Source organism: Peromyscus maniculatus, chromosome 21 (assembly GCF_049852395.1).
Source record: "Peromyscus maniculatus bairdii isolate BWxNUB_F1_BW_parent chromosome 21, HU_Pman_BW_mat_3.1, whole genome shotgun sequence".
In the NCBI taxonomy this organism is placed as follows: Eukaryota; Metazoa; Chordata; class Mammalia; order Rodentia; family Cricetidae; genus Peromyscus; species Peromyscus maniculatus.
In genome coordinates this window covers 1,535,434-1,558,398 of record NC_134872.1, presented here as the reverse complement: position 1 = coordinate 1,558,398, position 22,965 = coordinate 1,535,434, and the positions used below count along the sequence as shown (strand labels likewise).

Sequence of the window (22,965 nt, the reverse complement as noted above, 5' to 3'; positions counted from 1 at the left end):
TGTATCTTAATTATTTTTGAACCTGTATTCACCTTGTTTTTTTCAAATATCTTAAGTTATATTTTCTTTTTCAGAGCTGCTTCTTATTTGGGGCTACTTTTTTTTTAAATTGAGGTGTAATTCATAAAAGGGTATATTGTTTTGATGAGACTTTTTACAACTGTGGCTGGATGTCTTTCTTTAGTCTTCCAAGAAGGGCCATTTTACTTTTTTAGAGTTACTTTTTAAAGTCATGAGATCAACAACTTGGACTACTATGCATGTAAGTGCTAATGCAAATTAAAACCCAAGTTGACCTCCAGCAGCAGTTCATTCTATGTTGACAGTGAGAGAACACTTTGCCTGTTAGGATACTGTTACTCGTGGACTGAAATGCTGAAGAAACCCCTCCCCCTATTTTGTTTTTTGCAAAAATCAAGGTATATTCTAGGGTTTCCTGGTTGACCTCAACAGATAAACTGAGATGATAATTTTAGTTCAGAATTGATCTGAATGTAGATTTACAGTCTACGTGTACAGCTGGCTAAGTGAGATCGCTTTCACAGTTCTGCATGTATCCCATCAGCTCCCCATTAGTCACTGAACTCTTAAAACTGGTATTGTAACATTACCACAATGTTTTACGCCAATTTTATAAACTTTACAGTGCAATATGTGTTCCTTTTCTGAGGCAAACCAAAGGTATATTTCTCAAGGTTCTGCTTCTATCAGCAGCGTTGATGGAGGATTTTTTATACATTTGTAATAGATAGAAATAAACCAGAAAAAAAAAAGAAGAAAAAAAAGTGGTGGAGGAAAAGGTGAACACTGCAAGAATACTCAAAAGGGCTGAGAGTTGCAAACGCCAAGAATGGCTTTGCATAGTAAATGGAATAGAACAGCTCTGAACTATAGCTTACTTTTCCTGGTTTGGTCTGACAGAATGATTGAATGCTTTTGTACAAAAATCAGAGCCTTAAAAACAAGGATTTGGTGAGATTGTAAAATGGTGTGCCACTTTGGCAAAACAGTTTGGTGGTTGGTCAAAATGCAAAACATTGTTACTCTGTTACTCAACAATTCTACCCTTAGGAATATATCCTCAAACTACTGAAAATGTGCACCTATGAAACATGTACATGAAGGTTTACAGCAGTGTGTTGCTAATAGTAAAAAAGTTAAAACAACTCAAATAGCTATCAAATACTGGAGAGAAATAAAATGTGGCTTATTCATACAATAGAATATTATTAAGACATAAAAATGAATGAGAAACTGACAGATTAAATGACTTTGGTGAACCTTCATAATTTCATTTGTAGATCTTTCCATTTCTAATTTATAAATACATTTGGGGTTATAAATTATAAATGTACTGCCTCCTGTCAACATTGTATACTTCTATTTGATGATTTCTGTGTCAAACATTATATGGAAATGTTTCCAAGTATTTTCTGTATTAACTGTGAATGAATAGAACAAAATAAAAAAAATTAATAAAAAAAAAGAATCATTGCTTTGTGGTGAAGATGTTATGGTGGGAAAATGAACACAAAGAGAAACGTTTAACTATTGTGCGCTTCTAAGGAAAGCAGGCAACTTGGAGGTTTAATGGCTTGAGAAATGTATGTCCTTTTCAAGGGAGGTGGGTAACGGGGACTTGGCTTGGGAGTTTCAAAAGCGCACACTAGACCTAGAGGTCTCCATCCACTCCTATTGGCTGCAGCTTGCAGATCAGATGGGAGCTCTCAGCTGCCCCTCCAGCACCATGTCTGACTGTCTGCTTCTATGCTCCTCCCCTAAGCTGAGGTAAGGAAGCAAACTCCATTTGCTCTGAGACTGGATGGAGCTTCTGTCCCCTAGGGCTTCCTCCTCAGCAGGGAGGAGCTGGAATACTTACTATGTGTGCATGAAAGGGGGAAGATTGCTCCTGGGTACCCTGACTCCGGATGAGAGAGGGACTCTCCAGAGGGTCACACTTCTCTCAGGAAAGTTCCATTTGTCAATGAAGCAGCAGATCTCTTCAATTTGGGTTGTGAACCATACCCTCTCTCAGGCTGGTTTGCCCTCCACAAAGGATATTGGAGGTCTGACTCCAGGGTTCCTGAGCCTTTAACCCCACCAACCATCCCCTTGAAACACCCCCCCTGCCCAGACAGAACCAGCAGTCTGCTTAGAAGGAGATCCAGAGTCTCCTGCTCTGTACTGGCTCATACTGATCCTGAAATTTCCCAAAAAATGGATTATCCAGATACTGACTTTAGGCTGCTGGATGGTATCTGCACACTTCTTCCAGCCTGGATCTCTCATCTTTCCAAGAATGGTCCCATGAGCAATGCTGGATTCCCACGAAGAATGCCAAATAAATTCATCTGAAATAATGTTGCCAGACGAAAAGCACCCCAAAACACTTGTGACCCCTGAACTCACATCTGAAGGAAAATTATCCTGAGGTGCTTAACTCTATGTTTCTACCTGCTGAGATCACCCTGAACTGGCAGTGAGATAGGAACAACTAGACTCAAAATGTGGAGATGGTGGTGATCAGATCTGCAGGAGACAGAACCTTCCAGATGTGGGCAGTTGTGGAGCTGCCTTCTGCGGCTGAGCAGAGACATACATCTCATGTGAATCATGAGGGGCTGCATGAGTATTTCACCCTAAGATGTGTCTGTGAGCAAGAACTCACTCACAGAAAGTGAGAAAGTGGGAGGCCCTTGAGAGACCTGGGGCAGGATCAGGACTGAGAGATGGAGGTTAGAGGCCTCACTCTTCTGTGTCCTAGTCAGAGCCTCCTCAGCACACCATCTCCATCATGGCAACTGTTTCTGCCCAGGTTCTTGAAGCAGTGGTTATGGGAGCTTTGGTCTTTTGTTATAATTAAAGAAAAGGGAATGAAGATAAGGAATGGTCATGGTCCTGTTTTTCTTTTCCTGGGATTTCAAGCCTAAGCTTGATATGTGCTCTGTCCATAAGAGGAAATTTGTATTCACATTCAAGTGCTTACTCAGCCTGAGACCTATGTGAAATGCATAGAAAATAATGTGCAGAGTCATTGCCCTGGTGATGGAGTTGATGGACTCCCGACTCCCTGAAGCCTGGGGTTAGAAAGAAAAGAAGGTGCTGCTGAGGACAGACCTGCAGAAGACAGTTGGTCCAGTCCATATTCTCTTCCATCTTGTCTCCTTCCCTCCCTTGGATCTGGAGTCACAGTTAAGAAACATCCCTGAGATGAGAACCAGGAGATTCCTCATGACCATCGTGACCCTACTACCTCCCTGGATACTAGCAGGATGTTTTCTTCCCACTGGTTAAAGATGGGGCCGTCATGGTCAGGCTGCAGGTAAGTATGGTAGGGGCTGTGCCCAGAGACCCTTATGGTTTCACTGACTGGAGCCTTGGAAGAGCTCATCCACTTCCTATCTCCTCCATCTCATGTGGGCTTTGACAAGGCACTGATTGGGTTTTATGGGCTGGCAGAGCCACAGAATGGACTGCTGTCTGCACTAACAATAGTGTCTCAGGAAGAATCCCACTATACTCAGAGGCAAACAAGAGCATGGCTACCTCAGCTTTGACCCCTGAGATTGAACCCTTTTATTAGAGGTCATTTGGTCTCAGGGTCAAATGGGTCTAGAAAAAAAATCCTGGTCCTTTTCTCAGAGAAGTTTCTAGAACTGTGAATGCAGCAGATCCAGAGAAAAATGAGGAAACATGATGGAAGATTGTACATGAAGAGAACTACCTGTACTCATGAAAATCTATTCTAAGCCTGAAACTTTCCATGTGACCTTTGAGAGCTGAGGATCATGTCACTGCTACCTCTATCACTGCAGTGATGAATCTGTTCATTATTTCCTTTATGCTTCACAATAGTTTTAATGTCAGCACATCTGCACAAGACTGGATAAGCTACTGTGTGGATCACACTTTGCTCTCATGTGGCAGTGCACACTCTCAGCTTGGGCTTGATGCGTCCCCAGAGAAAAAAACTCAGACCCATCCCCTTGCTTAAAGTCATTCCTCACCTTCCATATCAGAAAAGTCACCACAGCTCCCATAGCACAGCTCCATGAACCAGGGCAGTAACAATGACCCCAATGGGGACAGTGAACTGAGGAGGCTCTGACAGAAGAATGGAGGGAAGAATGAGTCCTCTGACCTTCAGCTATCAGTCATGACCCTGATCCAGTTCTCCCAAGGACTCCCATTCTCAGTGTGGTAGACCCTGTAGTCACTTCCCGTCCTTACCTCATCTCATGTTGATAGTCTCTAGATGCCCCTCCTGATCCACATGACATGAGTATCTCTGCATTCCCCAGAGGAACCACCATAGATGCCCATTCTGGAAGATCCCATCCCTTGCAGGACAGGTCCCGATCACCTCCATATCCAGAGTCTGCTTCCTCCCATCTCTCTTCCCAATTTGAGTCATCTCAGTAAGGTAGAAGTTGAGGACCCAGCTCCTTAGAGTGATATTCCCATCCATTCTGGCCTTATTGTTCACATACGTTTTTAGGATATCTGAGGGGAAGATTTAGGTATTGTGAATCCTTCATGAAGATCCATCAGTGCCAATGTAACTATGTTTTGAATGAATGGGACAGTTGGCTTGAAGGAGTTGTGCAGACCCCATACATCAGCCTAATTTCAGGATATAGATGGGGTAATGTATTCCTTGGAAAGTTTCAGGATCAGCATGAGCCATCCCAGAGCAGGAGACTCTGGATATTCCTTTAGGAATATGGACTTCTGGTTCTAACTGGGTCAAGACAGAGAGAGACTCAGCAACACTTGAGTCAGAACTCCACAGCACATGGATAGTGAAAAGGCCTGAGAGAGCTCCTGGTTCACAAGGCAAGTGGAAGGAACTGCTACTGAATTGACAGAATGAAGTGTCCTGAGAGAAGGCCTAGTCCTCTGGAGAGTCCCTCTCTCTTGTTGAATTAGAAAACCCATGACACTCTTCTCCTTTTGATGAAAGACTGAGTTAGTTTTCCAGGCTGCTCCCTGCTGAGGAGGAATCCTCAGGGGACAAGGGCTCTCCTCTCAGAGCAGATGGCACAATATCTGTTCTTAGTTGTTCTCAGCAATTCTCCTTCCCACATTCCATCCATGTGAGGGGTCACTGCACAAATTCATTCTCCATGTTAGAATTCAGCTGGTCTTCAGTATATGCTGGAATGCAGAAGAAGTAGGTACCAATGCCAGTGAAGGAATGGATGTGCTAGCAAGGTGAGGACAAGCAGGCAAAGATCAAAACCTTCCTTCTTCCCTTGCCTTTATAAAGGCTTACAGAGAAAATGTGGCCCAGATTAAAGGTGTCTTCTCACCTCACGATTGGGATCACAGATGTTCCGTCCATTTCTGGAAGTAGTTCATTCCAGATCTAGTCAAGGTGACAACCAAGAATAGCTATCACAACTGGCCTATGTTATCTGCAGAGGAAGAAAGTCTGGTACTTGATTTTCAGACTCTTCTGCAGAGTAAGTTGAGTCCCAGGATGTATAGTCATATTCGCTGGGTGTAGCATAAGGGACTTGAGCAAGAGAATTAATAAAGAAATGTTAACTAGGACCATGCCAAGACTTTCCCAATGTGCCTGAGACCCCACTTCTGCTAATGCAACTTGTGACAGGACTCTGAGGGACCCCTGGTGCTGAAGGACATGGCAGTGTACAGCAGGTGACAACTAGTGTTTGACAAGTTAACCCACCAGAGGTATAACTTTCTGATGGGGAGTCCCACATGACAAAGCTGTAAAGTCACTGTTTGTGGAAACTTGTTATTTTCTATCTGTAACTTTTTAGGTGCCATTGCTATGCCTCCCTAATAAGAACAGCTGTGGGGTGCTTTCTACATGTATAGTGTCTTTTACATGTTTGGGCATACTTATAGTTGTTGATGATCAGGTTATGATATCTGTTTAAGCTGTGTATTTCTGATGTATAGAAATAATATCAGAATATTTCCCTTTTCTGACACAGGAAAGTAACAGTATTCTCAGTCTCAAAGACAGCCTTTACACATTTTGCAAAGACCTCAGAACAAGTCCAAAACAGACTAATCTACCCCTACAGAATAGACACAAAGACTAATTTCCAGGTGTTGTTATTTGCTCAATCAAGGCCAGGCTGTTTACATGAAGACATAGTCCTTACAGTAGCTTCCTTTCTGCACATACCTTAACTGCTCAAGTTTCAGCCAATTGTTTAATGTCTGGGACCCCTCACCAACTTAGAGCTATGTGCATGGGTCAATGTGACATTACTAGTCTAAGAGAAACTACATGACTTCTCTTGTGTTTTGAGAATGGGTAGGGCCCTGAAAAGGTAACTCATAATTGTCCAGAGTTTGGCTGTGAGGGAGCAGCAGTGGCGGTGTGGAGAGAGATGGCTATGTATAGCTACGTGAGAACTGCTGCAGAATGTGAGTGAAGTGTGTGTGTGTGTGTGTGTGTGTGTGTGTGTGTGTGTGTGTGTGTGTGTGCTGAGTTAGAGATGATGAAGAAGAAGAAGAAGCATGAGAAAAGTGTGAGGGAGCAAGTGCATGAAAGAGTGAGTGAGTAAAGAGTGAGTGAACAATGCAGAAGGATGTGTGTGTGTATGAGAGAGACAGTGTGTGTGAAAGAGCTGCTGCTTCGTAGAGAGAGGAGCTGTGCCTAGGAACTGTGTAAGGTGATGTATGCTGAGAGCTAAGTGAATGAGATGTTTGCCTGTTGTTGGGCAGAGATTTGTAACTGTGTGGAGACAAAGAAGACACAGTTGTACAGAAAAGACATGTAGAAGTAAAATGTGTGCAAAAGAGAGATGTGTAGCCATGTAAAAAATGTTTGTATGTAAAGGTATGTAGCTGTATGCAGCAGTGTGGAGATCTGGAGCAGTGTGGAGACAGAAAGAGTCAGAGACTATTTTTAAGATGAAGTAAAAGAGAAAGTTAACACCAGAAAGCATGCATGGTTTCTTATTTCATCAGTCATAGATAGACTAAAACTTTTATTTTATTTTATTTTATTTTATTTTACAATACCACTCAGTTCTACCTAACAGCCATAGATTCCTTTGTTCTCCCAGTTCCTGCCTCCCTCCCCTTCCCCCCAGCCCCTCCCATTCCCACCTCCTCCAGTGCAAAGCCTCCCCCAAGGGCTGAGATTGACCTGGTAGACTCAGTCTAGGCAGGTCCAGTCCCCTCCTCCCAGATTGAGCCAAGTGTCCCTGCATAAGTCCCAGGTTTCAAACAGCTAACTCATGCAATGAGCCCAGGACCTGGTACCACTGCCAAAGATGCCTCCCCAACAGATCAAGCCAATCGACTGTCTCACCTATTCAGAGGGCCTGATCTAGTTGGGGGCCCCTCAGCCTTTGGTTCATAGTTCATGTGTTTCCATTTGTTTGGCTATTTGTCCCTGTGCTTTATTCAACCTTGGTTTCAACAATTCTCAATCATATAAACCCTCCTCTTTCTCGCTAATTAGACTCCCGGAGCTCCACCTGGGGCCTAGCCGTGGATGTCTGCATCCAGATTCCTCAGTCCTTGGATGGGGTTTCTGGCACAACTATTAGGGTGTTTGGCCATCCCATCACCAGAGTAGGTCAGTCCCGGCTGTCTCTCGACCATTGCCAGCAGTCTTTTGTGGGGGTATCTTTGTCATCCCGAGTGAGGTAACCCAGACTCAGAAAGACAAATATGGTATGTACTCATTCATAGGAGGATACTAGATATGGAACAAGGATGACTAGACTGCTACTCACATCACCAGTGAGGGTGCCTGGAAAACAGGACACCAAGAAAGACCTGAGGATCGCCCGATGACAGAGAAATGGCTGAGATCTACATGAACAACCTGGACATGAGTGGGAGCAATGAAGGGTGAGGGTCGAGGGAAAGAGAGCGGGAGATCCCAGTTGGATTAAGAACAGAGAGAGAGAACAGGAATAGGAGACCATGGTAAATGAAGACCACATGAGAAAAGGAAGAAACAAAATGCTAAAGAGGCCCACAGAAATCCTGAAACTTGTTTCTAATTAACATCAGATGAAAAAGTTTCCCACACCTGGCTGCTCAGATGCATTCCTCTTATTTCCCTGAGCTGATTAGGGGAGGTGGTTTCACACTGTCTGCATTACCCTGACCTGATCACCTGTCACAAGGATCAGAATTCAAAAATCCTACAAGTCCCCTCTAATAGGACCAAATGCTCCTGGGTCAAGTGTGACTTATTTAATATTATCATGAATGAGTTGAATATCTCAAAACTCAACAGTTTTTGACACAATCACTATGGATGGATATAAACCACATAAGCATATTTATCTTGAGGTCCACACAATTTCTAAGTGTGTACTTATACTGAGAGCAAAATATTCTAGAATTGCTGACATATTACCCATTCTTCTGAGATCAGAAGAATGTTGTGATCAAGGTCAGGATATAGATCAAGGAAAAGCATCTTGTCCCCAGGCAGTGCTCCTGGGATACCAAGCCAAAGATCAGGGTTGGAGAGAGAAAACAGGCTGTAGTGATTCCTAGGGGCTGATCTTTGCATTACCCAATTAACCATGTTTCTCTCTCTTCTATTGGTAATTCTTAGAGAAGTTCATCAGCCTAAATGAGATCAGGGTTATAAAGTGAAGAGAATCCAGTACTGACCCAGACTCCACTTACAAAGCAAAATGAGAAGTAAGGTGGTGAGAGCACATACCTTAAATCCAAGCACTCAGGAGGCAGAGGCAAGCAGATCTCTGAGTCCCAGGCCAGCCTGGTCTGCAACATGAGATTTAGGATATCCAGGACTACATAAAGAAAAAAAGGAAAAGAAAAAAAAAATGAGGAGTTCTGCATCCTACACAATTCTACTGCTAATTCGGAATCTACATCTTTCAATCAGAACTATGTGTGTGAGTCCAGAGTTCAAGACAAAAAGAGCCACTTCAAGGGCCTAGCTGTTGTGTTGTACTCTCTCTTTTCCCCAGTGGAGAAATAGACTCTGCAGTGATCACTAAATCTAACTGATATTTGTTGAGGGCTATTACATAAGAAAAGGAAATGTTTCCATGTAGAAACCATCACAGAACTGCAAACAGTCTCAAAGTGCAAACCAGCCTGGAGTTTATGTGTTGTGTGGAACAAAGAGAGAAGACACTCTGCAGGGTCACAAAGGACAGTGTTCATAGAGGAGGGGGCAAGTGGTAGGTGACAGGTGATCCACAGTACAGGTGTGGGTATCTCAGATGACTGTTTTACTAGGGTGCTCACCATGGCCTGTGAAGCTGAGCTGTGACTGTGAGAGAACATTTTCAGGACATGAAGGATTCCTCCAGCTGGACTCTAGTTCAGGAAGTTTGATAACTTCTCCCAGGAGCACCACCAGATGTGACCAAGTGAGTAAAGAATTGAGCCTAGAAGGGATTTTATCATTCAAACCTTGTTCTGACTTTTATTTATTTATTTATTTATTTATTTATTTATTTATTTATTTATTTATTTATTTATTTATTTATTTATTTATTTACTTTTTGATCTGACTGAAGCTTGACTTATCAGGGAGGAGGAACCTCAATTGATAAAATCCTTCCACCAGATTGCCTTGGTGGGGCAAGTAAGTAGGACATTTTCTTGATTAATAATTGATGTGGGATGGCCCAACTCACTGTTCATGAAACAAAGGCTGGGCACTTGTTCCTGGATGATATAGAAGGCAGGCTGACCATGCCAGTAAGCAGCATTCTTAAAGGATTTTGCTTGAGTTTTTGCTGGGAATTCCTGCTCTAACTTGCTCAGTGATTGACTGTGACCTGGGATTTATCAAACAAAATAAACTCTTTCTTCCTCGATTTGGTTTGACTTATTGTGTTTTGTCGCAGCAATAGAGAAGCAGAATAATCCACACCACCAGTGGGCATGGATGACAACTTCACAACTACTCAAACTTGTTTCTGACTGAGGGCATTGGTTTTTATGGTTTATTTTTACTTTTTACTTATGTGTATGTTTGTGTGTGTGTAGTACATGCTAATTGATTGGGGGTACCTGTCAATTTGCCAGAGTACATCAAATTTCTCACAGGTGGAGTAATAGGAGGTTATGAGTGGCCCTTTGGGTGTGCTTAGAAATGAGCACAGGTCCATTGTTAGAGTAGGTAGCACCTTTACCAACTAAGCCTTCTTTCAAAATCCTAGGGTAGTGATTTTGGCCTGGTTTTCATTGCTGAATTCGAGGTCCTGGAACAAGGTGACTTACCTGGCAGATTCTGCATCACTTATTGAAGAGTAAATCTGAGAGGCAATCTCCTAAAAGTGGGGACTAGAGAAGGAAAGCAGGTTGCTTGTTCATGAAGATCTTCTCTATTTCGTGTGTGTGTGCATGCGTGCGTGGGTGCGTGGGTGCGTGTGTGCGTGCGTGCGTGTGTGCGTGCGTGCGTGTGTGTGTGTGTGTGTGTGTGTGTGTGTGTGTGTGTGTTTCTGAGACATCCTTTCATTCCAGGCCTGCTGAAGATCTTCTCTATTTTGTGTGCGTGGGTGCGTGGGTGCGTGGGTGCGTGCGTGCGTGCGTGCGTGTGTGTGTGTGTGTGTGTGTGTGTGTGTGTTTCTGAGACATCCTGTCCATTCCAGGCCAGCAGACTTTCACCCAGATACACCTACAGCCCCCTCTACACCTGGAACACAGCACCAAGTCTATGGAGATAAAATCCGAGCCACGGCGGCATCTCAGGTACAGGGAGTCTTCACCGTCCAGATTCCTGTTGTTTCCATCTTTCACCCTGCCCAAGACACAGTTATACAACCATGTGGCTTACCCCATGGCACAGCCTCAGATTCTGGCATCAAGATAAAACCAGAGAGAAAAATAATGGCTCTGTGTACAGGTTTGTGGCAAGGGGAGTCCAGCTCGGTATAGGACTCAATAAAAGGGAGGGTATTAGAAAAGACATCTGGGTCCTAAGTCGCACAGATATGGAATGGTGGCCATTTCACTCCCAAGTTGGGTAATATCATGTGTTTAGAGGGACCACATGGGTGTCCAGAGTACTGTGTTTGAAGCGTGGGTTTGGGTATCTGTAGAGGGAGCAGCCTTGTGTATGTGGAGATATTGCATTGATGTCTGAGCTGGGAATCATCAGAGTTCTGTCAATAGCACATTATCCTCCTCAGCTCCTGCCTAATCTCCTCAATGTTCTCTGCAGATATGAACTGTATTATCTCCTCCCATTCTGATTTTTTTGACTCCCCCAGACATTTATGAGATAAGATCTCCAGGATGCCAAGGCTTATTGTTATGGACTTAGCTGTACAGGAAAGGGCCATGACATAACAGTGAGCCATGGAAAGCCCAGCACAGGAACCAGAGGTGGATGCTTCAGTGGTAGACAAAGGTCTTTGGTTTCCTTTGCTTCCTTGATTCTGTCATCCATATCAACATCTGGGCTAAGACTCAGAAGGATGTTGTCAACAAGGCAATTACATGTATCAGGGTAAGCAACTTTTCCCCAGACACTGCTCCCAGGATACCAGAGCACAGAGATGGATCTGTGGTGGAGAAGCAGAGCTCTGGAGATTTTGCCCCCATTCCTTAATCTATCCATTACATTTCAGGACTCTGTCACTCACATGGTAAATTCTTAGAAAAGTCAGTGAGCCTCATCCTAGTTATCAGAGTTGTAAAGTAAATAAGGAAAATTCTACACTCAATCTCTACCCATCATTATGAATAAAAATTCACTAAGAAATATGCACAACAATGACATTGATACTCTAATTTTGATGCAAATTTAACAACTCAATGAACTCGATTCTCCTATGGACATGGATGCAGCAAACTATGAAGGATTAAATACTATTTTGAGTTCCATAATGTAAGTAACACCTGAATGAACCTTGTGCAATATAAAAGATAAAAATCTACACTGAGCCCAGTATGGTGGTACATGGATTCTGTCAATTCTCAGGGGACTGAGACCTGTGGATGACTGGATTTCTAGGCCAACCTAAAAAACAATTGGGTAAAAGTAAAATAATTTGAAGATGTTAATAAAAACACTAGCCTCTGAGTATGGAGAGATGGCTTAACTGTGTAGATATCCACTGTTGGAGTCCTAGAAGTCTGGGAGATCACAACCTTTTGTTCCTCCCTTGAAGGGTTACCTATAGCTGATTCTGGCCTCCACAGACTGCTGTACTCCCAAATTCACACACCCATACACAGACAAATATAATTATGAACAAAAAATAAGAATAAATCTTAAAACTATTTTTCATGTGCATTTTTGAGAATATACATACAGTATACATAAAACTAAAATGCTAAAGAGGACAATAGAATGCAAGATATGTCAAGTGGGAGAGGGGAGGATAATATAGGCAGGCATGTCAACATCCATTAGTTCACCATATCATTGTATTTTGGAAAATAGTCATTAATTTCTGTTAACATTTTGCTTACATGCACTTTGTCATTAATGTTCAATGAAGAAATGTGTTAAAATTCTCAGTTCCTGCCACAGTGAACAGGGATTGATATAATCCACACAAGCATAAATACCTTTGAGAGTCAATCAATTTCTAAGACTCTAGACATCCTGACATCTCAGTGTGAGAAATGCTGGTTCAATGGCCTCTGGGCTGTACTCAGAAGGATATTTTGACCAGGATGAGGTGGACAACAACCAGGGTAAGCAACTTGTCCCCATACACGGCTCTTAGGGTCCAAAGTCCCAGAGCTGGATCTGAGCTGGGAAAACAGGGCCCTAGAGGTTCCTCTTCCATAATGCTCTCTATCACTACCATTGGGAATTCTTAGAGAAGCCAATCAGCCTCATTCATATTATGATTATAAAATGAACAGAGACTAGCAGAGACTCAGTGTCCACTCTTCAAGCAGGATGAAGACCTTTGTTCGAGAGGCTCTCCTTCTGCTGCTCCTGGCCAACCTGGCCCTGACCAGAAATCCAAAGGGTGAGTGAGTGTGGGTGTCAGGAGGGAAAGGACCTAACCTGGGAGAAAAAAGGACTCCACCCCTGGATTGAACACAGAAAAATCTGTCTCTTGCCTAGCCCAGGCAAGACCTTCTGGTCCCTGGTTTATTTTATATTATAACCCCTGTCCCCTTTTCTCTGCTCCCCTGGGAGCAATGTGGGGAGCTTCATAGGGAACTACTTGGGGTGCTCTAGATCTAAAGGCCCACTGTACCTAGGTTCACACTCTCTGAGCTTTTTGCAAGCTCTCATCACCGGGCCTCACCTCCTGGAGCCTCAATTCATATTTGATGTCTACTTGGATGATCTTCATGTTGAGAGATTCAACAGCAGAGCAGAGACTCCAAGACTGGAGCACTGTGCACCATGGGTGGATCAACAGGAGCCAGAGTATTGGGAGAAGAGGACACAGGACATCCTGAGCCTAATGAACATCTACAAGGATTCTCTGAAGAAAATGCTTCACTTCTACAATGAAAATGAAAGTGGTGAGTGAACCCAAATCAGAAATCCCAAATATCAAGCTTTCAATGGGTTTGCTCCAGTTCTCCAATTCTGTTCCCCATATCCAAGATTTACTCCCGTAAATGGGAACCATGTAGACTAGGCTGTAGAGAGCCTTGGGTAACTGACCTGGTGTTTTGTACAATTTAAGCTAAATGTGGCCATTTACAAAGGCCAAGTGGGAGGGACTCAGCCACAGGAGGGCCCCAAGGTTCATGTCCCTCTGAGCATGGCTGAGAGTCGGGTCTTGGACAGGATATCATACACTCAAGATCCTGATGTCCTGTGATGTACTGCCTGGAGGGTACTACGGAGATGAGGAATTTAAATTTATCTTCGAACCCAAAGATGCCATTATGCTGGCTGAGAACAAGAGCTTTTGGCTGATAACTGGCAATGCTGCTAAATACCTGAGCCAGGAATGGAAGAAGTTAGAATTTGCAAAATACGTGAAGTCTTTACTGGAGTGTAAATGTGTGCAGCTTCTTCTCCCAATGTTGCAGCATGGGAAGGAGACTTTGCTGAGAACAGGTAAGGAAAGAAACTGCCACATCTGCTCTGAGACTGGAGCCTCTGTCCCCTGAGGATTCCTCCTCCTCAGTGAGAAGCTGAAGACTAACTCAGTCTTGAATCAAAGGGGGAAGAGTGTCATGGGTTTCCTAATTCAATAAGAGAGAGTGACTTTGATAGGACTAAGCCTTCTCTCAGGATAGATAACTCTGTCAATTAAGCAGCATCTCCCTTCCATTTGCCTCGTGAACCATGATCTCTGTCATGCCTGTTCACTGTCTATGTAATTTGGAGGTCTGAGTCCAGTGTCGCTGAGTCTCAATTACCATCCAGTCAAAACCAGAAGTCCGTATTCACAGAAGTCTCCTGCTCTATGCTGGCTGATGCTGATTCTGAATCTTTCCAAGGAATAGATTACCCCATTTTATTCTGAGATTATGCTGATATGTGGGAATCTGAATATCTCCTTCTAGCCACTCTCCCACCCATTCAAAACAAGGTTGCATGCACATTGGTGGATCTTCAGGAAGAATGAAAAAGCCTGAATTTTCCAATTTAATCCCATCAGATATCCCAAAAATACATGTGACCCATGAGGTCAGAGATGATGGGAAAATTACTCTAAGGTGCTGGGCTATGAAATTCTATCATACTAAAATCAACATAACCTGGCAGAGAGATGGGAGCAACCAGACTATGGACATGGATGTGATAGAGACCAGACCTGCAGGAGATGGAACCTTCCAGAAGTGGGCAGCTGTGGTGGTGCCTTATGGGACGGAGCAGACATACACATGTCATGTGTACCATGAGGGGCTGCCTGAGCCCATTACCATGAGATGGGGTAAGATGTAGGTGTGATCACTGAGCCTGTCACATGAGTGGGTGTCCTTTGGCCAAACTGGACTAGGGTCATGACTGAACCTGAAGGTCAGAGGCCTTACTGTTCTTTCCATTTTCTGTCAGAGCCTCCTCAGCCCTCTTTCCCCATCATGCCAATTGTTACTGGCCTGGTTCTTGGAGCCATGTTTATAGGAGCCATGGTGACTTTTCTGATATGGAAGAGAAGGATTAAAGGTACGGAAAGGGCAGGGTCTGTGTTCAAGTCTCCATGGGAATAACAAGTCCAGCTGAGAGTGTGTCCTGCCAAATGAGAGCAAAGATTCCTCCACACTCTTGCTTATTCAGTCTTGTGCTGATGTGCTGACATTAACTCTATTGTGAAGAAAATAATGATCAGATTCACTACTGCAGTGATAGAGGTGGCAGAGACCTGATCCTCAGTCCTCAGAGGTCAGATGTTAAAGTCACTACTTAGAACACATTATCAGGGGTCCAATTATCCTCCTAATGTTCAAACTACTATCAGGTTTCCCCATCTTTCTCTGGATCTACAGTCACAGTTCTGAAAACTTCTCTGATATAAGGACCAAGGGACCCTCTGGGCCTCCTCATCATGTTGCTTCCATGACCTCTAATAAAAGGGATTATTTCCAAGGGTAAATGGTGAGACAGCCTTGTTCAGACTTGCCAGCCATTGTACTAGGGTCTCTTCCCTGAGACACTATTGGCAGTGTATAAGGAGCCATGGAGGTTCTCAGCCAGCCCGTACTTTCTCATTTAGTGCCATCTTCAGAGGCTTTGATCTGCTCTTGTATCACTTTCCACTGGGAGGTAAATTTTCTATGATGTCCTGCCTTCTGTTTCAGCTTTAAAAAGTGACACCCTAAAGGGCCTGGTGTGAGACAGGGGAGGTCAGTGGATAGAACTTTAGGGCTCGGGCACTGTTGGGATTGGGACAGTTTGAGTGTGTGATAAGTTTTTCTGTATATAACTAAATAAGACAATGATCTAAGTTTCTTTCTTGTTCTTTTCTTCTACAGAATAAAACAGCTGGTCTGAACCTAACAAAATTTATTCTGTTTTCTCCTTTTCCCACTGTGGCTTCAAGACCTGATGACTTCTCTTCCTGCATCTGACTGTGACTATGTGTCTGTCTCCTGAGAGCACAGTGTGAGCAGGTGATGAGTTCAACCCTGCCCGAGCATCAATAAGTCCCATCCACACACTGATCACCATTCCTTCCCCAGTCATCATTGCTGCTTCAAAAGAGGCTGGGCTGGCAAACCTCCACCCCTGACTGAACTTTAGTTTCCGCTGAGCTACAATTTCATTCATCCTTCTTGAAATTAAGCATTTTTATGGTTGTGCAACTTCTTTCAGAGTGGGTATTTGATTAGTGAACTAAAGATGAGTAAAACCTGGTAGAGAAAATAAAGACTCCGAACTTCATGGAATCATGTGTACTCTGATAACTCCATTACCTCTCCTGAAGTTGAAGACTGTGTAGAGATATGTGAGATCTGTGTGTGCACAATTACACCCTCCACCCTGGGCTCTCATATAGTTCTTTTCCACCTGTGTCATCTTGCTAGTGTCTAATCCTAGTTCTTTCAAAAAACCTGTTCACCAGGACATGTGAACAAAGGATCTCAGGCCTTTCTTATGCTGTGTCCAGTGTCTGTGCTGTTCTTTCATAATGGCGGTCAGCCTGTTCAGGCTTGAGTCTGATGTTTCGTTAAGAGATGTTTAAGTTCATCGTTCTAAATGAATTACATTTGTTCTCAGTTCTGTGTTTGAGTCAGGTGTCATTGTCATCTGTATCAGACATTCACTGACACAAGTAGGGAGCATTTTGTCATTGTCCAAATTATGTGTGTGGTGTTCTCACCAAATTAGTTAGAGTCCATGCCTGGTTTCTGGCAGCCGTAGGCTAGGGGCTATAATATGCCAGTAATACCAGCAGAAGGAGCCCTGCCAACAGGAGATTTGCAAGTAGAAGATCAACCTGGGATATACACTGAGACCCTGTCTCTAAAGGAAGTCATTAAAATGTAATAAATAAATGAATTTATTAGAAAAGTAATATTATAAGGGATGGACAAGGCTACTATGTTAGTGCCATTCTACAGAAATCTCAACTAAGTATTTGAATTTCAGACAGGAAGTAGGTTGATGTAAAGAAAGATATGTGGAGTATATAAATTGAGCAATATATGAGAATGAACTGCTTAAATCCCTAGAGCATTTCATAGTAGTCACCAAAACATAAGCATATGATTTTAGAGCATTCAGTCACTTTCAATGAAACTGGAAACCCTTCAAAATGAAATAAAGGAATCCTATGTTAAAACCTGTCTACAGAGAGGGTGAGAGAGGATCAAGAGAAAAGGTGTAGATGAAATCATTAGTATTCCCTGTAAAATTAAGTTAGCAAAAGTCTAGATACTGTATGCAATACCTTGGGAACAAAGATTCTCTTCCAGTTCCAATAGAACATTAATCAAGGGAGAGTGTGTTTGTGGCCCTAAGGCACAGTTGAACATTGTCTCTTGTGTGCTTCTCTGGATCCCAGAGGAAATGCACATGGCAGATTCTCTAACTCTTGTTAAGCAGTACTAGGAACAGAGCCCATAAAGAGGATACTAGGGCAGGAAAGTCAGGTTTCTGAAGCATGTGACAGGGATCTTCCTGCATGTGTGTCTGTGGAACAGATTCCTGCCTCATGCCAGGAGCACATTTCCCAGCAAACTCCAGAGTCCTTCAACAACAGGACATGGCAGCAATCCTCTGTCCAAGAGAGGACATGTGAGCTCAGCTTCCCCATATCCCCTGATCTCAGTAGCAGTGTCCTTGTCCTTGATTTTCTGTCTGTGTGCAGAGATTTCATCTCTCTTCTCTATCCTGCTGATTCCTATAAGCATCCATGGTATGCTAACACCCTGGCTAAGATACCTTGTACCAGGGTCCAAACTAGAGGAGAGTTAGGGGTTGACCTCACACAGCACCAGCAACAAATCATGCAGGCCTGGCCTCAGGGGTGCTACTTGGAACACAAACCATTCTGACAAAGAAATGACTCCTGAGATAAAGCCTCCAATGCAGTGAATGGAGCACATTGGTTCTGAGGACAGGGAGTAGGAAAAGAGAGTCACCTAGAGCAATGGCCACAAATTCCCAAAGTGTCTGAGATCTCAGTTCTGCTAGTAGAACTGGAGTGGTGCCTCTGACATGATTGTCTCCTAAGGACAATCATGAAAATCAGAGTTCCCAAGCCCTGCATGTCCCCAGTGATAGGTACAAATGTGCATTGGTCCTCAAGCACAACTTCTGACCCCAGATTGCTATTATTTGACATTATCTTCAATAAAGTAAGGGTCTCAAACACTGATGTCGTAAGACAGTCAGTATAGATTGATATAAACCACGTAGGCATGTTTACCATTTAGTTTTACATAATTTCTAAACGTGTGTAGACATATTGAGATCAAAATGCTCTAGAATAGCTGATATATTGCCCCCAGTGTTGGGACTCAGAAGAACATTTTGACCAAGGCCAGGACATGGATGAATTAGGTTGTCTCCAGACACTGCTCCAGGGACACCAAGACAAAGAGCTGGGCTAGAGCTAGGAGTTGGGTTTTAGGGATTTATGTTTTCTAAGAGTTCTTTCCTTTACATGACTAACCGTTTATCTTTTTCTCTCTTCTACTGGTTATTCTTAGAGAAGTCCATCAGCCTAAACCAGATCAGGGTCCTAAAGTGAAGAGAGACCAGCACTGATTCAGACTCCACTTATAAAGCAGGAGGGACCCCCTGACACCACACTTTTCAGCTGCTACTCCTGGACATGTATCTTTGACCCAAAACCATCTATGTGAGTTCAGAGTTTGAGAGGGAAAGAGCCTCTGCACAGAGGACCAAGGGCTCAGACAGGCTGGTGTTCACCATCCCATAATCTGCATTTCTGCCTTAACTCAACTACACTCTCCCAGTGGAAAAATGGACTCTGCAGTGATCATGGAATCTAACTGACATTTGTTGAGGGTTATCACTGAAAAATAGGAAATGTTTCCATGTAGAAACCACTGGAGAACTACAAGCAGTCTCAGACTGCAAAGCAGCCTTCAGTTGCACATGTGTGGAAAAAGGAGAGAGACACTCTCCAGAGTCACAAAGGACAGTGTTCATACAGGATGGGACAAGTGGCAGGCTATAGGTGATGCACCATCTGGTCATGGGACAGGTTGGGTGAGTGTTTTATTGAGTGTTTAGCATAGCCTTACTGTGAAGGTGAGCTGTCAGCTGTAGAGAAGATTTTCAGGATGTGAAGGATTTGTCCAGCTAGGCTCTTGTTCAGGAAGCTTTAAAAGTTTCCAAGAGCACCATCCTTAGTGACCAAGTGAGCAGACAGTTGACTCTACAGGGGATACTATCATTGGAGCTATGTCCCTCCTTCCATTTAGTTTTGTTTATTTGACCCAAGCTAAATGATCTGAAAGGAGGAACCCCAATTGATAAAATGCTTCCACCAGATTGCCTGCAGTCAAATCTGTAGGACATTTTCTTGATTAATGTTTCATGTAGAAGGGCCTAACTCCCTCTTCATGCTGCAAAGGGCTGGGAATTTGATCCTGTATTGTGTCCAGTGGAGTCTGAACAAGCCAATAAGCATCATTCTCCAAGTAGTTTATTTAAGTTCCAGTTTCAAGTTCCTCCCTTGAGTTCCTGCTCTAACTACCTCAATGATGGAATATGACCTGGGAGTTGTCACATGAAGAAACCTCTTTTTTTCTCAAGTTGAATTTCTTCATGGATATTTGTCACAGTAATTGAAAAGCAGACTAACACAAACTGCTGCTGGGCTTGTATGACACCTTCACTGTTACCCAAACTTGTTTTTGACAGAGGGCAGTGGTTTATGGTTTAGTTTTAGTTTTTACTAATGGGTATGTTTGTGTGTGTATAGTACATGCCAATAGATTGGAGGTGTATCTAGGAGAGGACATCAAATCCCATGGAGCAAGAGTTCCAGGAGGTTGTGAAGAGCACTTTCTTGATGTTTGGAAATGAACTCAGGTCTACTGTCAATGCAGTTAGCATTTTTAAAAACTAAGCTACTCTTCCAATCCAGGCCATGATACTGCTCTTTGCTGTATTACAGGTCCTGGAACAGGATCGGGCACTTGGTAGATTCTCCAGCACTACCTAGGGGTAAATCTAAGAATCACACCTCCTAAAAGAGGAGCCTAGTCAATGAAAGGCAGGTTTCTTATTCATGTGGTAGAGATGTTCTCTCCCATGTATGTGAGACATTCTATCCAGCTCAGGCCTGCAGACCTTCCCCCAGCAAGTCCTAGATACCCCTCTACACCTGGACACTGTGGTGGTGTTGTGTTCCCCAAAATATTGTGTACCTTAATAAACTTATCTGGGGTCAGAGAACAGAAAAGCCACTAATTAGGCAGTGATAGCACATGCCTTTAATTCTAGCATTCCAGAGGCAGAAATCCATCTGGGATCTCTGTTGTTCCAGCTCAAGGCCACATTGGAAATGGCCAGGCATGGTGACTTATGTCGTTAATCCCAGAAAGCAAGCCTTTAATTCTAGGGAGTGATGGTAGAAAGCAGAAAGGTATATAAGACATGAGGACCAGCAACTAGAAGCATTTGGCTGGTTAAGCATTTGGCTGGTTAAGCTTCAGGCTTTCGAGCAGCAGTTCAGCTGAGAGCCATTGGGATGAGGACACATAAGGTTCCAGTCTGAGGAAACAAGACCAGCTGAGAAGTTGACCAGGTGAAGTTAGCTGTGGCTTGTTCTCTGATCTTCCAGTTCACCCCAATACCTGGCTCCAGGTTTTATTTTATCAATAAGAACTTTTAAGATTCATGCTACAGGACACAGCACCAAGCCTCTGGCCAAGTGCTGGAACCTGAGCCACATCTGACCTCACAGCCCTTGGAGTCATCAGGGAGGGACAACTTAGATAGAGGAAGTCTCCCTCATTTTGCATGTCTGATGCTGCCTATTTCCCTGCAGCCATACAATAGCTATACAGCCATGGGAGCTTTCCAGGGGATAGACCCAAACTATGACACTGATATAAGATCAGAACTAAGCAATGATGACTGTAGGGACAGAGATGTGTAGCATGAATCTTAAAAGTCTCATTAATAAAATCAAACCCGAGGCCAGTTATTGGGGTGGACACTGGAAGGTCAGAGAGACAGAACATGCCACAGCTATCTCACCTCGCCGGTTCCTCAGCTGGTCCTGTTTCCTCAGACTGGAAGCCTCTGAGTCCTCATCCAGAATGAATCCCAGCTGAACTGTGCTGCTTCAAAGCCTGAAAGCTTAACCAGCCAATTGCTTCTAGTTTCTGGTCCTCACGCCTTATGTACTTTTCTGCTTTCTACCACCACTCCCTGGGATTAAAAGCTCACTTTCTGGGATTAAAGGCGTGAGTCACCAGGCTTGGCTATATCTTTGAACACATGGATTTCTGCCTCTGAAATGCTAGGATTAAAGGCATGTGCTACCACTGCCTATCCTTTATGTTTAATATTGTGGCAGTTCTGTTCTGTCTTTGACCCCAGATAAGTTTATTAGCGTGCACAATATTTCGGAGAACACAATACCACCACAGAGATGTGGCAAGAGTTGGTCACATCTACATAGGATCCAAGAAAATCACAAGGCTGAGTACACCTGGGTCCTTAATCTTAGAGATATTAATTAATTGGTGGCCATAACTTAGATGGTATGATATTGTTCAGAAGGTTCCCCATGGGTCTACCAAGTATTGTGCTGCATGTCTGGGTCGAGAGGGTCTGTGGAGGGCCACCTGGTGCCATAGTGAGACACTGGGGTGATTTTTGCATTGGAAATCATCAGAGATCTATCATTGGTACATTATCTTTCTCAGCTCCTACTACTTCTACCCATGGCCTTCCTTGGACATGGTATGTATGGCCACTGACAGAGCAGCCAATTCCCATCCTAAATTCCTTCACCTTCCCTTAGATCCCAGTGATCTCTGATCACCAGGAAACCAGGCTTAGTGCAGGCTAAGGTGGCTTCAGCTGGCCAATAAAAAACTGTGACACAACAGTGAGGCAATGAAACGCCATCATCAGGGCCAGAGATGGACACTTCAGTGAGGTAGGTAGCCTTTATTTTACTTTCCTTCCTTGATTCTGTCAGCTACATCAGCATCTGGGCTAGGACTCAGAAGGATGTTGTGAACAGGACCAGTACAGAGATCACAGTAAGCAACTGGTCCCCAGACACTGCTCCCAGGATACCAGGCCCTAGAGCTGGGTCTGAGTGGGGAATCAGGGCCCTAGAGATTCCTCTCTCAGTAGTTAATCTTTCCATGACTCAGGAAACCAAGTCTCTGTCATTCCCTTTGGAAATTCTGGAGAAGTATAATCCTGAAGATCAGAATTTTAAAATGGCTAAAGACTAGTCTAGACCACCTCCAGTTATGATATTTCTCTGCTCTTTCCTCTGAAGCTGGCTACTTGCAGTTCTGTCTTACAATTTAGAGGTATGCTTGCCTCTGCCTCATGAGACCAGGGACTAAGGCTTGTGCCACCACCGCCTGGCTCCTTTTTATTGTGTATGATTTTTTTTTTCTGCATGTGTTTCTGTGCACCATGTGCATGCTCAGTGGCTGGGGAGGCAAAAGTCTTTGTTTACCCTGTGTCTGGATCGAGATGGTTGTATGTTTTGTGCTGGGAATTGAACCCAGGCTTCTGGAGGTTTGGCCAATGTTTTTAATCACTTGCCGTATATTTAGTGTCCTTTAAGTAATTCTTCCTGTTAGAATTATAGAGCTATTCTGGGGCTGACTTAAACAGGGCTCTGGAAAATCCTTCTCACAGTGTGGGGGTCCTCTATAAATACACTAATCCTACTTTAGAAACTCAGGATGTTTCATTTTCTAGTTTTTAAAATTTCCCTCTTTAAGTTGCTGATATTTTTAGAGATGTCTGGTCCTCACTCACTACTTCAGACAGCTTTTCCTGAACTTAAAGTGTATTCTCTGTATATTCTAGAGGACTGTTGCTATATGTCCTGTTGTCCTTCATCCTGAGGAAGTGGACATCCCAGACTCATCTGTTTATGCTTCCTGTATCTACAGCATGTGGGACCTGTC

General features: G+C 43.5%; 1 pseudogene; it reads left to right on the top strand.

The window, feature by feature from the left end:
• Positions 1–12,856: 12,856 nt before the first annotated feature.
• Positions 12,857–15,097, top strand: LOC102916931 (H-2 class I histocompatibility antigen, Q10 alpha chain-like; annotated as a pseudogene).
• Positions 15,098–22,965: the final 7,868 nt, after the last annotated feature.